Genomic DNA, 21537 nt, shown 5'->3' with positions numbered 1-21537 from the left:
GGGGGGGGTGGTTATAAAACAAATACATTTTAAAAAATGTTTTTGCTTCTTCTAATATGACTTCTGTTGCTAAACGTGTTGTTGCTGCTACAAGTACTGGTGTGTTGTTACAACCAGCTAGACCCAACTTTTAAATTGTGTGATAGAAACGGACCAAATGTCCCACTGAGAACGACACATGTGCAAAGAGCGCAATTCTGTTATCGGGGTTTAAGTCTTTCTTTGAACATTCCCAGCACTCTTTGAGTTTAAAAAATCTATATATTGATCTCCATTCGACACAGAGAGAAAGACCAATAGGATCGGCATGGCTGTTTATTTTGGAGACAACCTCAACTACAGGCAGTTTTAAGGAAGTCGTTTATGGCAGGGCGACCCCAGCGAGAAAAGAGGCGAAAATTTCCGTTTTTAGCCAAATGAAAATGAAAGTGAAATATTATGAGGACGAAAGGATTTGGTTACAACGGGAGCCTCGGTATGTGAAGAAGTCCGCAGAAGCGATGCGTGAATCTTTGCTGTGGTGGGTTCCTAGTGTTGTTTTGTAATAGTGCCGTTTCATGTAATAATTCGAATTTTTAGGTTTCACCTTGCAACAGTGTTAGCGTACCGTCAAAGACATCCAGCCATGGTGTTATGCTACCCTAGTTCGAATCATCAGTGAGGTTTTAAATTCTGGCTATTTGGGTGAGTTTTCTATGCCTTCATACCACCCCCACCCCCACTCCGTAAATCCTTTTTCATGGGTTCAAGCTTTTCGGGCACTTTTTTTCGGAGGCCCTGCATTCAATTATTATGATCTTACAGCTCTGAAAGGGGTGTTTAACCTGGCTGAAAGCGAATTCCGATGGCAATAATAAGTACATGTAATCTATACACACAATGACGTAAAAGTACTGTCGTAGATAAAGTGTATACATTTAAAAATAGTAACACATCTTTCTAGTTCTATGTGGAGATTTGGGCTGAGACAGGTACTTGTATCATGTTCAAACTGGAAACTGCTTGTCCTTTGAATAACTGTGAATAAGCCTGCATGCGTAATTAGTAATTGTAACGGTGGTAAGAACTTCGTAGCGAATTTTAATCGCGCTGTTGTTCAAATAGAAGCTACTCATGATTAAATGCAGATACGTGGCAGTGAGGAAGAAAATATTATCCTTGCGTCTTCAGAGAAATAATTGGGTCTAGGTTGTCACATAGGCCGTCTTTGCTTGTTTGAGGCAATGAAAACCAACCCACCCCCCCTCCCCAAGAAAAAAGAAAACCTCATACAGCTATGGAATAACTCCCTCAGCAGCTAATCCAACCACCTTTATAACTCTTGCTGAATTTTTTATTCACCTGAAAGCCTAGTGACAAGCGACTCTTTCTTTGTGCAGCTCGTGGCATAGCGTTCCCTTTCCCTATCAAAAGGCATTCATTTCCTACAACGCGTGCGCCATCTAATCTGAAAAAGAACTTAATTTCGTAAACAGGTAGCGTATTTCTTCTTTTTTTTTTCAACTGTCCAAAAAAATATCTTAATCCTTGAGGAGCAGATCTTACAGACAACACCAAGTACTATCAAGATTAGAGTGGTATGGGACTCCTGACTATGAAGGTAGAGTGTTCGACAAAGGTGAAATATAGAAAGAAAAGAAAACCAGCGGTTTGTACGTGAAAAAAAAATCATTTGTTATTTTTAAAAAGACTACTTTAAACTAGGAACGTGATGCGCACTGCGACATGGGTGCTGGAAAAAGTGGGTGATGTTTTGTGAACATATTGTTTTGATGTAATTGCCATAGATCTGCGGATTATTGGATGCAGCATTTACTCTCGAGAACATAAGTGCAGGAAAGTTGAACTCTTGGAAATAAACGCTTGAAAGCCAATCTAGACAGTTTCTCTGTTGGGGAGAAGTTAGGAAATTATTTTTATGATATTCTGTGAACATGATTCAATTCACCTTTCCAAGGAAATAAAATGTTTGCTTTCAGTCACACCTGATCGTAAATTCGACATGAAAACAAAATGTTCATGCCCGTCGGAGTCAGAGTGAAGATTGGAAAAAATCTGGATTGTTTTCCTATATTTATAGTATAGTCACGCTAATTTACATATTGTGCTCTCCTCCCTCCGCGAAATAAAACAAAAACAAAACGATAATGACGTAGGCATGGGCACAGCGAGCAGAGTACGTACAATTCAAAAGTTTAGAAATTAAGAAACTGCATAAATGTATAATATTGACATATTGTCGTGAGAAGAGAGATGACATTGATTTATAACTTAGCAACTAAAACAAATCAAAGGCTGGAAGTCGTTTGCTAGCATAGACTTAGATCCACTTGCTAGCATTTCATTAAAGATCGTTCATCGTTATGTACGATCTTTGATTGCACTGAAGAGGTTATAAATTAAGAACCAGAGGTCTTAGCTATGACGTCACAAGTGTCCAACTTGAGGGGCGCGATTTTTGAGATTGTTTACCTTTAAATGAGCCAGATAATCTCCAAATAATGCAAATAAGGCCCTTTTTTGCACGGTGCGTAACATTTAGAAAACATAAATGAGTTGGACTTGATGATCACTTGTCAAAATAAAGAGACATAATTTTATAAACCTTTTGCTGTTCGTCGCTAAAACAGTATGTCTGTATTTGCACCGCTGACCACACCAGGGCGCTCATATCGGCCTTCTGGAATCAGAAATGAGAATGAAAAAACGGCTAGAAGCTTCAGCTGCAACTCGAGCTCACCTTCAAGGCTGGCTGAGCGGAAAAGAACCACTGTCGATGTTGTTGAGATAAGAGAATATTAAGTACCCTACCCACCAACAAGACCGCGTAATATTCTGTCTCATTTGTGGAACAAATGTCAAACAGCATGTGCAACAGCAGCGGCAGGGGTTCATGGAATACGGGGTGTTTTGTAGACAAACATCATTGCCAATCAACGCCAATTTAAAAGAAAACAACGTTGTGAACGTTTAAGAAGAACCGGTTATGTATGTAAGTGTTGCATTTTAAAATTTTGTCGGTATGTCATCATTTGTGCCCGATATGAAACGACGCTCAGGATCCATACAATAAGTGGCTTACAGTATCCCAGCCTACAATTAATTTATCATTTTGAGACAATGGCGAATTAATGTATCAGATAATTAACCCAGTCTTAACCCCTAATATACTCTGTGAAGACTTAGGTTTTGCATCAGTAGAAGGGGAGTGTAGACAACATGACATAAAAGCAATCCATTTAGTAAGTATGAAATTGTACTTTTTCTTAACAAACTCAATTACTCATTTTATCTCCCTCCACCCCTCCCCCACCCCACTCGGGAAAAACAAACAATATGTCATATTAATTATTATATATTATCTCTGTTCATTTGCATTTAAGTGCATTTATGTTTCCCAGAATCGGTCAGCAGATGCGGTTTTGTGTATGCGTGTGTGTAATATGATTAAACAACAGCAGCAAACAAAAAGAAACTTAAAATAAAACTGAATTGAGCTTCAAACTCTACGAAGACCTAGGCGTTGCGTGGGACGCGCAGCGTGACAGTGCTGTTTATAATCCTCTCAAAAATGGCGACAAAGCGAGCTGAGTGGGCCCGCACAGCCATAGTGAGTTTACGTGGGTGACGTCACATCTGCGACATCTAGTACTATTATTATAACCCCTTTGGATTGCACCCAAGACTCAGTAAGACAAGAGACGGGACAACTTTTCTTTATGTCATGTGACAAGCGCAGGCCCCTCCCACTCTGCCAGCTGCGCGTATAACTCGCTGGGCTGACGATCGTTTACATTGGTTACAATGCAAGGCTACTGATCTTCTCGGGCGGTATGTCTAGCCTAGGCCTACTAAAAATATATATTTTAGCCCAAAGAGAGTATTTAATTAATAAACGTAGCCTATCTAAATCTAGAAACGCCAGGATCTAGATCTAGATTTAGATTCTAGAATCTAGATTTTGTTGTGCACCCATCCAAGAGTGCAGTTCGGAAAGTACATGTAGATCTAGAATGCCCTAGCCTAGTGGTTGGCGAATGACCGAAGGGCGACTCTTGACTAGGCCACTTGCCTGTGAATTGGCTTAGACACACTATCATGCAACTTGATTCATACTATCATATCAACAGTAGATATAAATCTAGATCTAGATCTAGATCTAGATCTACTTAAGCTTCTGTGCTCGTTTCAATGGCTTCTTTTTCGGTGCACCTGTACAATTATATGGTCCCGTTTAATGTTTACATGACGGCCATTATTGTCATGTGGCAGTGAATCTAGAATCTAGATGTAGATCTAGATTTCTAGATATCTAGATCTAGATCTAGATTCTAGATCTAGATATCTAGATTCTATAGATAACCAATATAATCTATTTCTAGATCTAGATATACATAGCTAGATCTATAATTTTAATTCAGTTTAGATATAGAATCTAGATCTAGATTCCTAGATCTAGGTCTAGATCTAGAATCTTATATATAGATATCTATATATCTATAATCTAGGCCTAGATCTAGATCTAAATAAGAAACACCGGGCACTTAGGCCTTGCGTGATTTAGTGCAAACAGGACCGCTATTGTACAGGAGTGCCATTGTTTCTTAACTTCAGTTCATGATAATTGATTCTGACATTTGGGAACAGCTCGCTGTGTAGGCCTAGTTTATCTAGATCTAGATCTAGACTCTAGATCCTAGTCAACAGTTGGACTCTAGCAGCAGTGGCAGTCTTAGATTTTCAATCACTGACTGCATCGGGTGGGTTGTGTGTGTGTGTGAGGGGGGGGGGGGGGGGGGGCAGTAGCTTTGTTTTGAAATGTTGTCTGGTGTTTATAGTTTCTTTATTAAACAAATAATGTGTTCTTAAGCCCCCATCGACACAATATTAAGTTTCCTTTCCCCAATTAATTAAAGAAGCTTGAATAGCTTCAAACAGTCCCACAGCTTCTGACCGGGCGTACAAGCAGAAGGAAATATGGCTTTAGAAAGCCTTCACTTTTGTGGGGCAATTAGATCTAGATTCTAGATTCTCCTTTTTCTCAAAGTCTTAGAATTGCCCCATATGACTCGAGACATTTTCCAAGAAAGTACCCACTACTGTAGGTGACAACATTTTCAAACGGCACCAGGTACTCTACTTTCAGTGACTTGATGAGGTTAGTCATTGGTGGCTGCTCCTCTTTTTGGACTTTATATTATGAGCACACTTAGGTGGTGCAATGTTTGAGTTATTGGCCCAACTACCTGGAAGCAAAACTGAAAGGAAGTGGTCAATGTAATCTTTACAGTTCATACCAGGACTGGTCAGAGGACTTTATTTACCATTATTAGGCGAAAAGCATGTGCAACAATCTTGGGGGTAGGGGCAGGATTGTCTCTAGTGACTGCTTTTTTCCTTTGATAGCTGCAAAAAGGTTTACAGATTTAACATATATATTGCTGAATAAATACTTACCACCACCCTTTCAGTTTCCTTGACCAGAATCAAAAGGGCTTGGATTATTTGTATCCAGTCTTTATTAATGCTAGGTAGGGTTTTTGAAGTGATTTTTTCTGTTTGTTTGTTGTTGTTTTTTTGTTTTTTGTTTATTTTGGGGGGGTTCATTGCCATATTTCAAATTGTTTCAACCAACCAATGTTATATTTCAAGAGGGGAATATGGGGTGAAGTTGGTTTGATACAATGCTTGTAAATTGCAAATGACTTGTTTGTATTTGTAGTGAAGCATTGAAGAAACTGTCAAACTTGCTTTGAAAAGGGATGTGGCAGAAACCGATTTACTTGGCAGAGGAATGCCATCCTAGCAGCAACTTAATTGTGAACCAGAAAATGAGCTACAACAGCTGCAAAAACAGAATTTTTCAAGTCATAGAATTATACTATTTGTGAAGAATGGTGTGATGATTTAATCAACACATTATTATAAGTGACATTTATATAACTATAACATGAACAAAATACACACATGCATCACATTCAATGGCACAGTATAGACAACAAAGTTTATAGATCTAGATTATAGTGGCCACTAAGAAAAGGATTTGTTGAGTTTTTCTTCCTCTCAATGTTATGCTTTTCTCTTATTAACAGTAGGCCTACTTTATTGAAGGGTTCTCATACTCAGAGTCATAGAGTCTAATATTGTTGTTCTTTTTATTGTTGTTCATTCTTTGATGTGATATACTACATTTACTAATAATTATAACCTAAGCATTCCAGAACCATGGATTTGACAGCTTACCCCAGTTAGCCTTTCCAGTGACATAAGAGTCTCCATTCTACATGATGTGTATCACTTTGTTTTATTTTGATTTCCAAATTAAATTAAATTTTGTTTTAAAACGTAGGCTGTAGTATAAGTATAAGTATAGGCGCCTATATATTACTTAGGGCCTACCTTGTTAACAAACACAATGTGATGAGGTTTCGCTTCTATTCTATTATCCAGTATATATACACATACTTTTAACAAATAAAAATTGTATAGCTTATTCTTGGCTAGATAAATGAACAAGATTTTTTTACTTGTGAAAATAATGTTTGAGATTGAGGAATTTCCACGTTGTAAAAGAGCATGAGTCTTTCGTTAGCATCGTAAGTCCTTTTGGGGTGGTTTGTTTCTTTCTAGAGTACGGGGATTGGGAACTTTGAATAACACAGGTATGGCTACATTGCACCTTCAGTTGGTTTGCCTTAGCACCAAGAAACTGAGAGTCCGCAAAGTACCCAAGACTCAGAGCAGAGAACTGTCTCAGAAAAGAGACATTCTGGTGACTTGCTCAGCAGATCCTGTCTTCACCCTCGTCTGGCACCTCGGACCGTATCTCTTTAGTTTTAAAAATATCCAATCTCTTGTATATTCTGTTAGAGAACAGTTCATTGCAGAGCACCACTGGCTGTTCTGTCGTTTTTAAACTGTAATATCTAATGTACTTTTACCGTTTCGTAAACTCCTAGATTTAGATCTAGATCTAGATCTAGATATCTACATCATCATGTCACTGAACATGTTCAACTCACTACCGCTTTCCGTTCATTAAAATCTTATTTCCCAACTCACTATATTCAAAATGTGAACAAAAACCAGTCGAAATAAATGCCAAACAGTTTATATGATAAAAAAAAAACCAAGGCAAAACTGCCATTATGAAATTCAAAGTAGATTTAGGCATCTATTTCAGCGAGTTGAACAGTGCGCTCTTTCTTCCTGTCGTTTGTTTACGCTTTAAACGCGCATCTAGCTGGTTACCAAGGGGAGCCAGTTGGAACGAAAATGAGGCTGTTGTCTCGTCTTGTCTTAATGAGTCTTGGATTGCACTAAAATACTATAGCCGCACTCTGACGTATAGATCTAACCCTGGCTCACTATGGTGCGCACCATTTGACTCAATTTGGGACAAAATGAAGGGCAACGTAGGGAGTTGTGCGTACTTTCTACTGTATGGACGGTGTGGGAGGCGGGTGTTTAGCACTTCATTTGGCCGCCTGTAGTGAGCGCGCTTTACAGCGAAGTTTTTACAGAGAGCATAGAGCGGCTTCTATAACATTGCATGGTCTAGGAATATTATCATTTAAACCTATACATTGCTTACAGAAGGTTAGAATAAGAATATAGTGCGCGGAGTAATTTGTGCGAATGTTTATTATATTTCACGTGTGAGATATCAGCTTATATTTTACGTGTAAAATAAGAAGGATTTATTCTTTCCAGACGTGCAGTGCTAAAACAACTCCAAGTCTAAGTATGGCATGAAATATAATCCATCCTAGACCATGCACTATGATGTATTTCCGACTCACCAAAGATTACCGAGCGCACCTTTTGAGCCTATAGTCTGAGCGCAAAATGAAAAAGCTTGTTTTGCGTCATAAAGTTTTTTTCTTTGATGATTCTAACTGAGTTTTCATTGCTGATTTCAAATCTAAATTGGGGGGGGGGGGACGCTAAACTTTGAGCATTTTTGTCTAAAAGTGGAAATTCAAGATGGCCGCCATAGAATTTCGAGTGAAAGATGTTGAGAGAGCATCATACATTTAAAGACATAAAAATTTAAAAATTGACAACCTTAATTAAACAGAATGCTGTGTTACAAAAGTAAACGACACTTGATGAAATACACATCCAATAATTGATTAAATTGAAACTTTAAAAAAGAACAAGATGGCCGCCATCTGGCTTTCTTAAATGTGCTGACCCGCAATACACTTGAAACTGTCGTATTAAAATCACTTAATTAAATTGTTTAATAGGGAGAAAACGGTGGGACACTCGCCAGTATCTACTGCTAGTTCTCACATAAAGAGTGACTGAAGGGCGTCTGTAGACAGTTCATGTATCCTCCCAGTCATTTAGGGGGGGGGGGGCAATGACAGTCATTGGGTTATTGCAGGCAGTTCTTCCTCTGCATTAATATGCAAAATGTTGTACACTGGACAAACGTTTTGTTGCAGGTGCACTGTGCTGTGCTGCATCTAGTTTTACAGCTGCAACTGACCAGATTGAGAACTTTATCGGGAGCTGACAACTGAGCATTTACCATCTCGGCTGCCATACATACTCAACAGGATCCAGCTCAGGAGGAGATGGCTCCCCTGCCACTTGCCACAGCACAGCCTGAAAGTGTGCTCGTTTGATGAGGGCCAGAAAACTTGTCATCGTCGGAGGAAGGCTACTTACATTCGGGGGAATGTGTCTCTTTCCAGCAAACGTCTTCCCAAAAATGTTGACTCAAACTGTTTTCAGATTGGCTCCAGACTCATCCCCATAGAGCAGATTAGTGAAGTGGAGGCATGACTCAGAGATTTCCAGGAATGGAACAGACATCTTCCCAAGCACCAGTTCCATGATGAATACTTCAAGCTTCTTGAGTACTATCATCTTTACAATTCTAGAAAAGGAAGAAGCTGTGTCACAACCACTCAGGACATGAGCTGCCAGCAGATTAGGCATTATGGTTACAAGCTGTCTGATAACGTCGTTGACACTTATGACATTATGTGTGGATGTGCACGACTCAATGGACAGGGTCATATTTTATGACATTCCTTTGGTGCTCATGTAGAGATGATGGGCCATGATAACGAGAACATCGCTGTCATCAGAAATGACCCTGATGTCCCTCTGTCCTAATGGCAATTCGTTGATGACACCAGCTTCTTCACGATACAGAGTGTGTTGTTGAAGCTCAGACCCCATGTGTATAGGGTGTGGATCTGGTTTAGTGATGACAACATCTGCTCCTATTGGAGGTAGCATACTGCAAAGACGATGTACAACAATTTGTATCAGTTGTTCCTTGTTAGTTGTGACTTTCAGCACGACTCTTTGCTGTGGCAAAGGCTACTCTTCAGTCAGGTTGTACACACGACTTGTCCCCTTCTGGCGGGCATTTGTACAGTAATACTTTGTGCTCAGTCTGAAGTAGCTGTCGACGACCATATGTGCCACTAGTGCTGACTGAACTCGTCGCAAAATGGTGACAACTGCGGTAGTGATGAAAGCCGACATTTGTCTTTCCCTCCAAGTTCAATACTGTATAGCGTTCATGGACTTCCACACTATTCCACAGGCGTGACTTGTTTGATCGAATCTCGTCAACCAGTATTATACTGAGGGCATTGCCATGCGTTGTAGGTGAGCTAGTTGATCGCATTGAACTTCTTGTGTAGAACCGGGAGTAGCAGTCTCTGTGATAGCTAGAGTTTGAGGCAAGCAAATCACTGACTGCTGATGACACACGGAAGCTGACATCCGTCCCCCATTTGCCCCCATGTTCCAAGGCACGTTTTTGTATTTCTTCTTTGGTGATCTTCATCCCTTTCTCCTCTACAATTCGGCATAAGTAGGCTTGTTTCCAATGATCAGGGTGTTTTTATGGGGTATCAATGAGCATGCTTCTCCACAGAAAAAACCCCCAATATTCACGAAAATTAAACGAACTAGTACTGCCCCTTAGACGTTTGGGTTCTTTTTCAGAAAGTTCCCCTGTCTTTTTCTTTCATAAAAGTCGCTGATGGTCTCTGGAACAATGTGCTGATACAGTTCCTGTGACACAGTATAAACTATTCATCTTCTGGAAGTCTCTGACTGAGTCTACCATCTTGTTGCTGGCTTGCTTCCTGAAAACTAATAATCCATCTCGGTTTGATCAGACGTGGGTTCTTTATTTGACAGAAAAAGCTCTCCATGCTTAAGAAAGAGAGTGAGAGAGAGAGAGAGAGAGAGAGAGAGAGAGAGAGAGAGAGAGAGAGAGAGAGAGAGAGAGAGAGAGAGAGAGAGAGAGTCGCACAAGAATGTATATAAGAGTCAGTGAGTGAGACACTGCGTGTGTGCATGTTTATGTGGCACGAACCAGGCTTATCACGTCACGTCCTCGTGGTGACGTAGCGGGGTCCTGCATTCTTTGGTTCTACCGAGCGATAGACCTACGTGCACACATACTGACAAAGAACGGATCAGATCTTGATCAAGGACGAGGCCGATTTAAAAAAATATCGAAATGAGCCATGCATCTCCCCGCCCACCTTAAAATATCTCCATCTCTCTTTCTACTCTCCCCACTGTTGCTTTATAAATTAATAATCTCAGGAATGTGCATGTATTCGTCGATATCTGGTATTGCAGACAGTTCTCAATTTCTTAACATTCCAATAGTACTAGTGAATTCTACACGTACATCAGTGTTTATGTTTATGAGTGCGGTGTTGAAGAAAGAAACACTTGTATTTTGTTTTCAGGCCAAACGCACATTGTGCGACCTTCTGTGATGATACTGTGATTGACGCTCAATTCTGTCGAACGTTTGATTTTAGTAATCTACACGGAGGTGTCGTGTGACAGTGATGCGGCATTGTCTGCCAATGTCTCCATGCTTTGTTAGAGGAGTCCATATCACGAGGGAGGACAGCAGGCGTGCTGTGCACCTTTCGGTGCAGCCTGTGACATCGCGACGAGAGGAGCTGTTAGCGTTAGCGCGAATCTTGGTCGACTTGTCCTTGAGTACATCGGCAATCCTTCTTGCAAGATACGGGTAGAGGTGGGCAAAATCGGATAAACTATCCGGATAACCGGGTAATTCTCAATGAAACATTATCCGATTTCAGACTCTAAACCCTCTTACCTGACCCATTTGCCGAAGTGGGTGCACCCACTTGTTGAAGTGATGCTAACCCGTTTGTGGAAGTGGTTCTAATCCATTTGTCGAAGCGGTTCATAACATATTATTTGCCGAACAGGTGGACTAATATATTATCCGGATTTTGCTAAAGCGACTCATTGTCCAGCCATAGATACGGGTTGGTGTATTTCAACCAGCAGAAAAAAAATATGCCCATAAGATACAAGTTGGCCCCCGACTGACATGAAGTCTAGTCGTAGAATATTTCGGAATCAGGATAAATCGGAACTGGTTTCCAAAAATCCTAGGATATTTCGGAACCATTCCCATTTATCCTGCACATGGCGGCAGGATATTTGGGAACCTCCAGGATATTTCGGAACCTCCGTCATCCATGTGTGATACGCAGTGTCTCACACTTCACAATCAAAGGAAACAGACAAATGAATACAATTAAACATTTTTATTGGCAACTTTCAAACCACAATCATTACATTATTGAAATGCTACGTGAAAACATAGAACCAGAGGACAAAATGACACAATCCTTGGCAGCTTTATATGTGTACATTTGGCTCACAGGCTTCAACAAAAAACTTGGCAATGTAATTTTCCAGTACACACTTCAAAATTTCAAAAGCATCAAAATAAAAGTTTTAAAAAAAAAAAGGAAAGAGAAAAGAAATCAAAGCACTTCCCTTGTATTTTTCATAAACGTTTTTTACTTCCAAACATAATTAAAATGCAAAACTATGCAAACTTATTTTAGGTAGAATTATACCAGTGGCGAGCTTCTTGAGTTTGTGCAAAATACACAAGTAAAAACAAGTAAAAGAGTAAAAGAGTACACTCGTTTATCTAAATCCAACCACTGGTGCAGAGTGACACCTGGTGTTGTCCTGATAAAGTGCGCGCGGTGTAGGCTGGTCCTTGGTGAACGTGTATGGTTTGCACTGGTCCACTCGTTTCTTCGACTCCTCTGCAGCGGCTTCCTGTGCGGCTGTTTGTTCCTCCACTATTGCAGGAGACATAGATAGGGGAATCTACCCCAGGAGAGTTTGTCCTGGTCGGGTGAAGTGCCTTGCCCAAATGTGTAGGTGTAAATATCCATCTGCAGAATCTGGGAAGCCGTGAATATTTCAACTTCTGTGCCCCACACTGATGACCGTGGCATATTGGTGCGTAGGATGTACTTCCAGACGGGCTCCCGCCCAAAGAATTGCTGGATCACTGAACCTGGACCTGCATTGGCAATCGCTTCTGTAATGACAACTCTGACCATCAGGTGGTCCTCTTGGTTACCAGATATCAGGTAGGCCAACACAGGAAGAGGCCAGGGTTTCAGTAATCTTGTGACCATTCACCATCCAGCAGTACTTGACCTTTTGGGCGCTCAGGCATCCCATTCTTTCGCAGAGGACTCTCCTCTCAGTAATGGTCGGGCAGGGGTTGAAAAAGTACTCAGTAGACTCACGTTCACATCCTCCTCGTATCTGGTGGAGAGGTGATTTGCCACAGTGTTCCAACCCAGGTGACCACCAAGCGCTTTTGATTCTTTGGATGTGCCAATTCCACTGTGGGTGCACTGGATGATGGTCAGCTGCTCCTTCTGGTCGGCCACTACCTCCAGATCCTTCCCACTCTTCTTAAACATCAACTTGTTTCCATTCAGGAATTACTTGTGGCGTGCTTGGAAAATTAATTTGTTCTTGGCCTTCCGGTCGCTGAAGGTTGGGAGAGTATCATCAAGTAGGAATTTCCTTGTTTGCTCCATCCTGCGTGCCCATTTATCAGAAGGGATGGGGGCCCTGATTGTGCCATTCCATCGTTTTCTACCATCAGAGCATTTTTTTTTTACATTATAGATCTATAGTGGATGTACCCCCAGTGGCCACGTACCCCCAGTGGCCACAAGGCCTCAATATCTAATGAAAAAAGACCATCCCTGATGTGAAAAGAGACTGGTTTCTGGGGAAAATAGATTATTATTCATGTCTACACCAAAACTTTCACCAAATCAAGTTCAATTAACAGAAAATGAAAATCGGGCTTTGAACTTTGAGTCTCTGAGCATGCAACTGTGTCGTTGGGGGTACATCCACTCTAGATCTAGATCTAATCTAGGTAAATCTATCTAGGTTTTGTAGATTCTTGGCCTACATTTAGTTCTAGTGATTGAAGGAGCGATATGGAAGGGAATGGGTGAAAAGTTGGGTGCCCTGAGTTTAGATTGTTCTCCAAAGTAAAATATGGTTGTAGGCCTATAAGAAAGCTGTTTATGGACCAAACTGCAATTTTTCGTTAAATTTTGCGTGCCCAAACTGATGGGTCACCCTTCGCCCCTGCGGGTGGGAGAGAGAGAGGGAGAGGGAGAGGGAGAGAGAGAGAGAGAGAGAGAGAGAGAGAGAGAGAGAGAGAGAGAGAGAGAATACTCAGTACCAGTAATGGATGTAGTTGAACGCCTGGCCTTCTATTCGCTGGAATCACTGGATACAGGCTGGCTTGGCACAGAAATTTCCACTTCTTTGTCTTCATTCAACTGTTCCCAGATATGATCTGGGATATCAAAAACAATAGGCCTACTCCCGTCATGTAGCACTTCTGTCTCACTCTCCATTTCACAGATATTCGCTGTAGCTGGTAATCTCACGTTGCTAGAGTACAGTGAATTGTAACTCGGTGAATTTTGACAAGGAATGATGCAAACAGAATATTGCTGATCATTACTTTCTGCTGCTCTTCACAAGGGCAAACAATGCTTAATTAACAGCTTATACTTAATTACTTGATCGTGTCCCTTGGACTATAAACTAGTATTTTAGTAAGCGTTATTCTATTACAGTGAGAAGAGATTTATTGCCCAACCTCATCAAAGCGACCACAAAATCTGTTTGGAAAAAGTCATAAAGTCAAAAATTCATGTGGGTTAAAGACCTTCTAGTCGGTTCCGAAATATCCTGGTGGTTCCCAAATATCCTCCCACTACAGTCAGGATTAATCGGAATGGTTCCAAAAATCCTGCCACCAGGGCCAGGATGAATCGGAATGGTTCCCATTCGTCCGGTTCCGAAATATCCTGTGACACCGGCTCTCGGACTACAACTGTTACTGAAGGGCAGATGGGGATTTCCCGTATGCATTCGGCTATAGCGAGACTGGTGTTATAATAGTGCTGATTTACAAAAATTGTTGGAATGATGGATTACTTCCTTAGAAATGAAACACTTTTGTCCTTCATTCAGGCGTAATGGCGAGGCCGACAGTATGCTAGGTTCACACAACAGCAAAGCCTTTATTGAGAGCAAAGAGTGGCGGCAATGGCCATGTTCGATTAAGCAGTGCATGGCTATAGTTAAGTATTTCATGTATCAGAATGCGACCAAAAACTCGTGGCGCAACTTATTCTCAAATATCATCGGGAATCAATGTCCCCCTTACTTTGCACACGAGTATGTAGCAAGTTGTCTTACCTTAATCGTATTTTCCCACAACAATTGCAGTTAGATTTCTTTTTACTTTCTTCATAAATTTATATATAAAATACCTCTCTAGGAAAATAAGAGAGTTCCAGCACTTCCCATTTCTAACACACATTATACATACGCATACGACCTACGTCACTGCTAACTAATGACACTCTTGTTGAAAAAAGAAATGATTTCGTTATTAAGATTTTCTTTTTTTTTGCACTAAAGGTTCTCAAAACATGCGTTCAATAAGAACAGAGGACAGAATTGCTTTTAAAGGTATCCCTGGTCATGGGATGTAAACCTCTTTAAATCTTTAGACACCACCCACTGGGATTTTTTATTAGTGTTTATTGTTAAGGATTTTCTAGAATAAGGCTAACAAGAGTTCACAAAAATGTTGACCTGTTACGACACACAATTTATACCAGTCATTGTGCTAAAGCTGGAGGTGTTCAATAGTTGAGGATATTTGGACTATAAGTTGCGCACTATAAATAGAAACACGTAATACGGTATATCAGGGGAGTTTTTTTCCCCGATTGCGCCTTTTTCGCACACGTTTACTAATTTCGTTTTTTGCTAGCGATCTGAATTTGCAAATTTGAGTCTTGAAAGCAAACGTGTGTAATTGGGTACCAATTACGGGCGAAGGGTCTACATTATAAAATAATCAAATAATAATCACTTATTCCCTTCCGTAATTTGGGAACACCGTCGCCGTCAAGTGCACCCATTGACGTAGGCCTTATAAATTTAAATAGTTTAAATTTGAGTTATGTGCACAGTACTCAAACTGTTTCATTGCGTCAAAATACCCTGTTCACCCCTTTTAGATCAGTTTTATAAGCAGTCACAAGCACCGATTATGTAAGCTAACAATTGTGTTGGTGGAGTCTACCTCAGAACGATACCGGGAGGGGGAGGTGCTAATGCCTAATTATCTCGTAGTTGTTGCGAGTGCTTGTTTGTTTGTTTTTTTCCTTCGACTTTTTACCGTTCTAAAATCAGCTCACGATTATGATTTCCTGGCCACAAAAAGCTAGCCTGGACAATGACAGCCAAATTTGAACCCAAATTGCTAATACATGTAATTCGTAGTATTGTCATCTCTGCTTGTTAGCCGTCTGTTTAGGTATTCACATCTTTAGTTAAAATTACTTTTGAAAAATCTTTAGGTCATTAATCCCACCGAGTATTTAAAAGCTATATTAGTTTACGTTTTACCCAAAGTAGGAATGCAAATTATTAAATTAAATTAAATATTTCTCGATTATTTTGGCAGATGAGTACTTCAGAATTTGTTTTCATTCACAACCCAGTGATGCCGCCCCGAAAAAGGAGTCTTATTATTAATTATGTTCATATTGTAGCCTCTTTTCTGCCTGGTTCTTTGTCTCATTTTGATTTCCCTTTGTTGTTTTTGTTGTTGTTGTTGTTAGCGATCCAGTAGCATCTGAGCGTTAACTCTTCTGCATGATGCCATTCGGTAATAGCTGCATGTCTGTTCTAATTGTTGTTTTGAGGAGTAGAGGCAGTTAGATGTGCGGGGTAGCTTGAGATGAAAACATCCCCTTAAATCAGTTAGTTTTCTACAGAAGAACAGATGATGTTCCACTGTCTCAGAGGGGTAGTCACATAGTGGGCAGGCAGCAGACCACTTTACTCCAATTCGGTTGAGATGTTGGTTGAGGGGTACATGTTGTGTTCTAAGTTGGAAGATTTTGGATTGATCTCCCCTTCTCAACTCATTGATTGGATTTTTGACCAGTGGTTTATTCATGTGGCCATACATCCTCCTTCCTGTCGTACCTGTGGCCCAGTCATTCATCCACTCTTCCTTGAGGTTTGACTTGATCATTTGGTGGTGTAATTCGTAGGAATTTCAGGCTGAGGGAGGCTAGCTCCTTTCTTTGCAAGAGCATCAGCTCTTTCATTTCCCGGTATCCCAGTGTGGGCAGGAATCCATTGTAGGACTACTCTGACGTGGTGCCTACTTATCAAATTATGTAGACTCCAAATCCTTTCAAACAAATCAGCCTTCGTCCCTGCTTCCAATGCAGTAGCGCCTCTCTAATTTTCAGTTTGCGAGTGACCTGAATTCACAGATTTCTTTAAAAACTCCGAAATTTTCAAATTCGGGTAATAATGATTTATAATAGATGGCATTTGTATAGCGCATAACCCCGCTCTACAGCATGCTCTATGCGCTTAACACTATATGTGAGGCATCGTGGTGAAATCAGGCGCTCGTCAAAATAATGAAATAAGAGAAAAAGGCATTTTTCAAGGAGTTTAGCAATTTTTATCGATTTATTTTTGCCTAAACACCTTTAATGTTTGTATGAAAACACATTTCCAGTTAAATATTACTGAAAACCCTTGGTTTAAAGGCACACAATCTGTAATTTTCAATTTTCAAGGACTCTTAAGCTATTGAAGTTGCCAAACTTTGGCAGCCATTTAACCACTGAAACCAAGCTACCCATCTTCTTCAATCGCAAGTATCTTGACTTCTATTCAAGCTTGTTGGATATTTTTTTCATTGAAAGTGAAAGCAAGGCAAATAAATAAGCATTCAGGTGATATCAATAACTCCACATGCCCAAAAATTGACGAGTGCCTGATTCCACCACGTTGTGCCACATATTATTACCCACTGACCATAAAACACTCAGATACATTCTCAGTTTCCCAGTAAGCATACAGTGCAAGCAGCTGATTAAGCGCTCAAAGACTACCAGGTACCCATTCTCACCTGGGTGAAGTGAGGAAAATTCGCGTAAACCGACTTAAGGCCCCGCGTCCACTGCGCTTTTTCGTCACTTGCAGGCCAAGCTCACATGCAAATGAGCTTGTTTTTGTCCGTCATTGACTGCCTTTGCCTGACTACGCGATTTCCCTGCATGCACGCTTTTTCGTCAGTCGTGTAGGGGACTGAGATGTTATATTATTATTATTATTATTATTATTATTATTATTATTATTATTATTATTATTATTATTAAGAAAGCCTCGATTCTACTCATTTTGGAAGGAAATTTGCATCTTTAAGTACATTTTTACTTCTTCATTGTACTTTGCATGATCAATAAAGTTGTATCTCATTATAATATGTTGTACAATAGCAGATTATTGCTGAAAAACAGCAAAAAAATGAAATTAAAGCACTTGACCTAGATATCTAGATCTAGATTATTTCGTTCTCGGGGGAGCTAAAAATAGGCCAGGTTAGACCTAGCTAGGGACGTGTCTAGATCTAGATCTACGTTCTCTAATGTTTAGTGTTTCCAATTTTCCGCCAAATTTTAGTTTTCTCCAGACCTTATCTGCCTAGATCTGGGCCTAGATTCTAGATCTACATCTCGATGTATCATGTCGCTTTGCCTTTCCTGAAACAGTGCTGTATATGAAGCTTAATTTACCCTCAGCTGACAAAAGTTCTGATGGCCGATTGAACAGCGTGTCTGCGTTTGAAGGCAAACATTATTTTTGTGAGTGTGGGTTCGAATCCCAGTCCCACCTTTTTTTTTTTTTTCTTCTTCTTCTCATCGTCCCAACTTACCAACAATTTTTCCCATAATTATAATTTGTTGCTTTTTAGTTTTTTAAAGTGGTAAATAAATCGCCTGTGCTGTCTGTTGTTCTCGTAATCATAACACACTAGGCTAAAAATAGGTTTAGCTGGTGTGACGCTGGTGGACGCGGATCTTTTTGAGTCGCTTCTACACCATGCAATAACTTCGTACAATAGCATGGCTTGGAAATGATCTTATTTTGGTGGACGCGTAGACTTACCAAGGACACAACGTCGGGTCCCTGACGGGATTCGAACCCACGACCTTACGGTTGCGAGTCTGAGGGCCACCGACGCAAACTTTTTTAAAAAGATGAGCCATCGAATAACATCCCCTCTTTGATTACAAGCAAAAAAGATCGTCTGTCCCTAGTTCTGTAAGCGGCGCCCAGACCAAAGTTACTAGATTATTGCCAGTAGCTGAGACGAGGCTCCCAGCAAGCTGCGAGCGCTGACAAGCAGAATAGCTCAGGTGTTCAGATCAAAAGCAATAAAATTGCCACTTTCCAGGCGCTAGCGCATAGCTTGCACTCAGCTTGCTTGCCCGTTGCTCGACCAACGCTTCTATGTTCACACCAATGGAGAATCTTTGTTCACACCAAAGACCGTGTATACGCGGTCTTTGTTCACACAACAGAATTCTATAAATAGGCCTAAGTGTAGAATCTGTGGTTCGCACAAGGACGTTATACCAAAGACCGTGTATTAGTATTTATTCAGGACTTTTCTAGAATAGAGCTAACAGACGTTCACAAAATACCATTCTTTTAAGACAAAATACAAGTCGCGGTGCAAAAGCTGGAGAGTTTATGTTAGATACTTGTGGAGGTACTTGACAATATTTGCTCTACGAATTTTTGACCGCACTATAATCATACACTCCTAAGCTTGCCGAGTTCACTCTGTCAATTAGACTTATTTTATGTTTTAAAACCCATTTATCTCATTAGCCTACTATAACTGATGTCTAAATAGATGTCATAGCGGCTCCATATTTAAAAAAAGAATTCAGTACCTGCTTAACAACAATGGAGAATAACTTCTCTGGTGTTCTAAGGAAGATGAAGGAGGGGGGGGGTAAAAGTTAGAGTCTCCTTTAATAGTACTCTACACAGTTTAATCTGTCATAGTAGTCTCCACTTCAGATCCCATCGTTAATGATCCCGGTTCACTAAAGACTCCGTTGTAAAAAAAAAAAAAAAAAAAAGGAAAAAAAGAAAAAGAAAGAAAGAAGGAAAGAATCCCCAAAAAGCAACAAATTTAACAACATAAAAGTCACTGCTAAAATCCCACTGTGGAGTTTGAGTTCCAACATTTTAGATCATTCTTTGCTGAACAAAAAAGACCTTCATAGATCATCCACGCTCATGCATACGATAACATCTCCGCTCTAAATTTCTCGATGAGTGGTACAATGTTCGCCTCAGGTGCAAGGACCTTACAATGAAAGGATCATACCCAGGTGTGAACCCTTCGACGCCTTTGATTTTCTCCGAACATCGAACTACAGCAAGGCATGACCAACATGGCCGCGTCAGATGGGATCACATAGAAAACTGTGATTTCATCGGTGCTTTTATTTCCCTGACCAATTATCAGGTCTGCACCCGAATTTGCTAGACAGGCATTGCGCCGTGGGGTCTTGAATTCGCCCCCCCCCCCCCCCCCCCCCCGGGTCAATGAATACGTCACCAGTCGGTGAAGCTGATCAAGAACTCGTCCCCGTCAGTATCATAGCTAAATGGGGCAATTGCAGTAGAGATGGAGTCTGCTCGATTAATGGAAGGCTTGCGAGCAGGCTTGTGCTTTCCTTTGACTCCCGCTCACTACCGTGGGGAACTTCTGGTGAGATGTGACTAGCAGACAGTCTTGCTGTACTGTGTCGTGACGTCGCGAACTGTCGTGGCTGTGGGCTCAGTACATATTACAGAATATTCTGGTTATCTGCGTTGAGAGGCTTGCACCAAAAGTGCAAGATTGTTTGGGTTTTTTCCCCAAGTCGAGTTGAAAAAAACAAAAAGCTCATTCAATGCACTTAAAAATTAATAATGGATCGGCTATTCTTACGATGCAAAGGCCTGTTTGTTTTTAAAACGGGCCAAGCGCTTCGTCGTCGTTGCTTTAAAAAAAAATAAAAAATTTTAAGAAAGAAAATACACATTGAGGTATCGACGGAGTAGGCATATACAAAGAAATTATTTGACTCGACCCTGATGGGAAGGATGGACCTCATGGTAAGAGGAAACCAACTTATCAACATCCCCGTTTCAGATTGGTCAGTAGCAGACACAAATCGCCATGCTCTATGATCCTTAGTTTGTTCAGCTGCTTCGTCAGCAACCTTGTCACTGTACTGAATCTCCTTTCTACTAGAAAGGAGTTGGGAAAAGCGATGAACAGCAACTTGATCCTTTCCCACAGGGAGGGGTATTTGTCTTGCATAACAGTTTTCAATAAGAATGACTGGTAAGACCTATTGAATAACGGTTTGATTTCAAAGCCACTTTTCATTGTCAGAAACTCTTCTTCAATTGCTACTGGCAAGTTACTGTCTGCTTCAGTGTTGCATGGATCCGGTACCCAGTCTGGAATGTCCTATTAAAAAATATCAGTAAACCTTTTCTTCATAATAATCAGCAAGCAAATCTCTAAGGTGGTTGGTATATATGTCTAGTTCCTCGTCAGACACGTGCCCTTCTTTCAGTGTTTCCGCCAAGGTAGGAAGCTGAGTAAATTCTCTTCTGCCAACGTTTCGGCGGTACACTTCCAATTTCGATAAGAACAACGAAAGCATGGATTTTGCCTTGATCAGGTTGGTGTCTCCCCTTGCAGTATCAAGTTGACCTGGTTGAACTTTGTGAAAAGATCTGTGAGGAACGCAATGTTGTTCTTGTGTTCTTTCACTTTAGTAAGCATTGAAATTGAAATTCCTCGTCATTTTCAGTGTACAGTTGTTAGAATAATCTCTAATTCAAAGCTTGGGCTTTGATCTGTTTAACACTCTTGGTGAAAATAGCCGGTTTGTCACGCAGACTATCACTCAGGTTTTTTGCCATTAAATGGTGTTTCTGAATGACACAGCGAACAGTAAGTCCTCCAGTGACTGATTCTTCAAGAAGCTCAAAAATTCACGGTACCGACCTGTCATCGACGATGCCCCATTTGTTGCACAGGCAACTATATTGGTCGGAGGGATCTGTTTCTCCTCGAAAAACTTTTATTGACCAGATATTTGTAAGAAAAAACCATGGAAATTTGCCACGTGGGAATATCTCATCATTATGGCCTCTGCGTGCTGGGAAAGAAAGTTGTAAGTAGTAAGTGGTATTGTAAACTATGTCTAAGCTATACCGTTTCATTCACTGTTATCCGTT

General features: G+C 40.6%; 1 protein-coding gene across 2 annotated transcripts in view; it reads left to right on the top strand.

The window, feature by feature from the left end:
* The window catches only part of LOC101859951, a 41559-nt gene that overhangs the window by 2344 nt on the left and 17678 nt on the right, over nt 1-21537 (top strand). The window contains exon 2 of one of the 2 annotated variants that reach the window (XR_001185007.2): nt 8454-9952. The exons of the other annotated variant lie outside the window; for it this stretch is intronic. The gene's annotated coding sequence lies outside the window, so the exon portion shown is untranslated. Of the gene's footprint in view, nt 1-8453; nt 9953-21537 lie in introns of those variants that run through there. 2 annotated transcript variants of the gene reach the window in all.

The sequence above is a fragment of the Aplysia californica genome, unplaced genomic scaffold, assembly GCF_000002075.1.
Source record: "Aplysia californica isolate F4 #8 unplaced genomic scaffold, AplCal3.0 scaffold00347, whole genome shotgun sequence".
Lineage (NCBI taxonomy): Eukaryota > Metazoa > Mollusca > Gastropoda > Aplysiida > Aplysiidae > Aplysia > Aplysia californica.
This window is presented reverse-complemented; position numbering and strand designations above follow the sequence as displayed.